The sequence below is a fragment of the Salvelinus namaycush genome, chromosome 9 (assembly GCF_016432855.1).
Source record: "Salvelinus namaycush isolate Seneca chromosome 9, SaNama_1.0, whole genome shotgun sequence".
NCBI classification, from domain to species: domain Eukaryota; kingdom Metazoa; phylum Chordata; class Actinopteri; order Salmoniformes; family Salmonidae; genus Salvelinus; species Salvelinus namaycush.
In genome coordinates this window covers 3,431,283-3,435,784 of record NC_052315.1, presented here as the reverse complement: position 1 = coordinate 3,435,784, position 4,502 = coordinate 3,431,283, and the positions used below count along the sequence as shown (strand labels likewise).

The following is a 4,502-nucleotide window of genomic DNA, read 5'->3' as shown; positions in this document are numbered from 1 at the left end:
TGGCCAAGTGCATCTGCGCACACTGCTTAGCAGCGGTCTCTGTTCAGTTTGGCAGCTGCGGTAGAGGGAGATGCCCGCGTGCTTCGCGGTTTACCGGATCATTTTCCTGCAGTTTTGTTGAAGATCACTCCGCAACACAAGACGCAGCGCTGTCGCTCAGCAGCAGATGATGCGCTGTCGCTCAGCAGCAGATGATGCGCTGTCGCTCAGCAGCAGATGATACGCTGTCGTTCAGCAGCAGATGATGCGCTGTCGTTCAGCAGCAGATGATGCGCTGTCGTTCAGCAGCAGATGATGCGCTGTCGTTCAGCAGCAGATGATGCGCTGTCGTTCAGCAGCAGATGATGCGCTGTCGTTCAGCAGCAGATGATGCGCTGTCGTTCAGCAGCAGATGATGCGCTGTCGCTCAGCAGCAGATGATGCGCTGTCGCTCAGCAGCAGATGATGCGCTGTCGTTCAGCAGCAGATGATGCGCTGTCGTTCAGCAGCAGATGATGCGCTGTCGTTCAGCAGCAGATGATGCGCTGTCGTTCAGCAGCAGATGATGCGCTGTCGTTCAGCAGCAGATGATGCCCTGGTCCGCAGCAGATGATGCGCTGTCGTTCAGCAGCAGATGATGCGCTGTCGTTCAGCAGCAGATGATGCGCTGTCGTTCAGCAGCAGATGATGCGCTGTCGTTCAGCAGCAGATGATGCGCTGTCGTTCAGCAGCAGATGATGCGCTGTCGCTCAGCAGCAGATGATGCGCTGTCGCTCAGCAGCAGATGATGCGCTGTCGTTCAGCAGCAGATGATGCGCTGTCGTTCAGCAGCAGATGATGCGCTGTCGCTCAGCAGCAGATGATACGCTGTCGTTCAGCAGCAGATGATACGCTGTCGTTCAGCAGCAGATGATACGCTGTCGCTCAGCAGCAGATGATACGCTGTCGCTTCACAGCAGATGATACGCTGTCGCTCAGCAGCAGATGATGCGCTGTCGTTCAGCAGCAGATGATGCGCTGTCGTTCAGCAGCAGATGAGTAGGAGAGAGGACAGGTTAATCAACATAGTGATGGCAGAGAGGACAGGTTAATCAACATAGTGATGGTAGGTAGTGGAGAAGGACAGGTTAATCAACATAGTGATGGTAGGTAGTGGAGAAGGACAGGTTATTCAACATAGTGATGGTAGGTAGTGGAGAAGGACAGGTTAATCAACATAGTGATGGTAGATAGGAGAGAGGACAGGTTAATCAACATAGTGATGGTAGATAGGAGAGAGGACAGGTTAATCAACATAGTGATGGTAGATAGGAGAGAGGACAGGTTAATCAACATAGTGATGGTAGGTAGGAGAGAGGACAGGTTAATCAACATAGTGATGGTAGGTAGTGGAGAAGGACAGGTTAATCAACATAGTGATGGTAGGTAGTGGAGAAGGACAGGTTAATCAACATAGTGATGGTAGGTAGGAGAGAGGACAGGTTAATCAACATAGTGATGGTAGGTAGTGGAGAAGGACAGGTTAATCAACATAGTGATGGTAGGTAGTGGAGAAGGACAGGTTGATCAACATAGTTGTGGTAGGTAGCAGACAGGACAGGTTAATCAACATAGTGATGGTAGGTAGAGAGGACAGGTTAATCAACATAGTGAGGTAGGTAGTGGAGAAGGACAGGTTAATCAACATAGTGATGGTAGGTAGCAGAGAGGACAGGTTAATCAACATAGTGATGGTAGGTAGGACAGGTTAATCAACATAGTGATGGTAGGTAGTGGAGAAGGACAGGTTGATCAACATAGTTGTGGTAGGTAGCAGACAGGACAGGTTAATCAACATAGTGATGGTAGGTAGAGAGGACAGGTTAATCAACATAGTGATGGTAGGTAGCGGAGAAGGACAGGTTAATCAACATAGTGATGGTAGGTAGCAGAGAGGACAGGTTAATCAACATAGTGATGGTAGGTAGGACAGGTTAATCAACATAGTGATGGTAGGTAGTGGAGAAGGACAGGTTAATCAACATAGTGATGGTAGGTAGCAGAGAGGACAGGTTAATCAACATAGTGATGGTAGGTAGTGGAGAAGGACAGGTTATTCAACATAGTGATGGCAGAGAGGACAGGTTGATCAACATAGTGATGGTAGGTAGCAGAGAGGACAGGTTAATCAACATAGTGATGGTAGGTAGTGGAGAAGGACAGGTTAATCAACATAGTGATGGTAGGTAGTGGAGAAGGACAGGTTAATCAACATAGTGATGGTAGGTAGGAGAGAGGACAGGTTAATCAACAGTGATGGTAGATAGGAGAGAGGACAGGTTAATCAACATAGTGATGGTAGGTAGTGGAGAAGGACAGGTTAATCAACATAGTGATGGTAGGTGGTGGAGAGGACAGGTTAATCAACATAGTGATGGTAGGTAGTGGAGAAGGACAGGTTAATCAACATAGTGATGGTAGGTAGGAGAGAGGACAGGTTAATCAACATAGTGATGGTAGGTGGTGGAGAGGACAGGTTAATCAACATAGTGATGGTAGGTAGTGGAGAAGGACAGGTTAATCAACATAGTGATGGTAGGTAGGAGAGAGGACAGGTTAATCAACATAGTGATGGTAGGTAGTGGAGAAGGACAGGTTAATCAACATAGTGATGGTAGGTAGGAGAGAGGACAGGTTAATCAACATAGTGATGGCAGAGAGGACAGGTTAATCAACATAGTGATGGTAGGTGGTGGAGAGGACAGGTTAATCAACATAGTGATGGTAGGTAGTGGAGAAGGACAGGTTAATCAACATAGTGATGGTAGGTAGGAGAGAGGACAGGTTAATCAACATAGTGATGGTAGGTAGGAGAGAGGACAGGTTAATCAACATAGTGATGGTAGGTAGGAGAGAGGACAGGTTAATCAACATAGTGATGGCAGAGAGGACAGGTTAATCAACATAGTGATGGTAGGTAGTGGAGAAGGACAGGTTAATCAACATAGTGATGGTAGGTAGGAGAGAGGACAGGTTAATCAACATAGTGATGGTAGGTAGTGGAGAAGGACAGGTTAATCAACATAGTGATGGTAGGTAGGAGAGAGGACAGGTTAATCAACATAGTGATGGCAGAGAGGACAGGTTAATCAACATAGTGATGGTAGGTAGTGGAGAAGGACAGGTTAATCAACATAGTGATGGTAGGTGGTGGAGAGGACAGGTTAATCAACATAGTGATGGTAGGTAGTGGAGAAGGACAGGTTAATCAACATAGTGATGGTAGGTAGGAGAGAGGACAGGTTAATCAACATAGTGATGGCAGAGAGGACAGGTTAATCAACATAGTGATGGTAGGTAGTGGAGAAGGACAGGTTAATCAACATAGTGATGGTAGGTGGTGGAGAGGACAGGTTAATCAACATAGTGATGGTAGGTAGTGGAGAAGGACAGGTTAATCAACATAGTGATGGTAGGTAGGAGAGAGGACAGGTTAATCAACATAGTGATGGCAGAGAGGACAGGCCAATCAACATTGTAGCAGATATTCCTGGGGACACCAAGGGGTGAAAGTTTTCTGTCCTAGCACTACACAGCTGGCCTCTGTTCATGACGAAAAAACGGAATGCAATTAAACGGAAACGGTTTAATTCTGTACGACCATTTGAAAACAGGGAGGGGTTCAAAATACAGCGCTACCTTTAGAATATGTCAGTTGTTGCTTTAAACCGCACTCCGCCACACTCCACTCCAGTCCACTCCGCCACACTCCAGTCCACTCTGCCACACTCCAGTCCACTCCGCCACACTCCAGTCCACTCCGCCACACTCCACTCCACTCCGCCACACTCCAGTCCACTCCGCCACACTCCAGTCCACTCCGCCACACTCCACTCCACTCCGCCACACTCCACTCCACTCCGCCACACTCCGCCACACTCCAGTCCACTCCGCCACACTCCAGTCCACTCCGCCACACTCCAGTCCACTCCGCCACACTCCACTCCACTCCGCCACACTCCAGTCCACTCTGCCACACTCCACTCCGCCACACTCCAGTCCACTCCGCCACACTCCAGTCCACTCCGCCACACTCCAGTCCACTCTGCCACACTCCACTCCACTCTGCCACACTCCACTCCACTCTGCCACACTCCAGTCCACTCTGCCACACTCCAGTCCACTCCGCCACACTCCAGTCCACTCCGCCACACTCCACTCCGCCACACTCCACTCCACTCCGCCACACTCCACTCCAGTCCACTCCGCCACACTCCACTCCAGTCCACTCCGCCACACTCCACTCCAGTCCACTCCGCCACACTCCAGTCCACTCCGCCACACTCCAGTCCACTCCGCCACACTCCAGTCCACTCCGCCACACTCCACTCCACTCCGCCACACTCCACTCCACTCCGCCACACTCCACTCCACTCCGCCACACTCCAGTCCACTCCGCCACACTCCAGTCCACTCCGCCACACTCCAGTCCACTCCGCCACACTCCAGTCCACTCCGCCACACTCCAGTCCACTCTGCCACAC

The 4,502-nt window shown here is 50.1% G+C and overlaps 1 long non-coding RNA gene across 2 annotated transcripts; it reads left to right on the top strand.

Moving 5' to 3' along the window:
* Positions 1–1,023: 1,023 nt before the first annotated feature.
* LOC120053595 lies at positions 1,024–2,331 on the top strand. 2 transcript variants are annotated; one of them, XR_005477524.1, is made up of 3 exons: positions 1,024–1,243; positions 1,634–1,827; positions 1,975–2,331. It is a non-coding gene; the product is annotated as an uncharacterized LOC120053595 (long non-coding RNA). The 2 variants fall into 2 exon arrangements; XR_005477525.1 differs by lacking the exon at positions 1,024–1,243 and having other exon boundaries at positions 1,419–1,827; positions 1,975–2,070; positions 2,142–2,331.
* Positions 2,332–4,502: the final 2,171 nt, after the last annotated feature.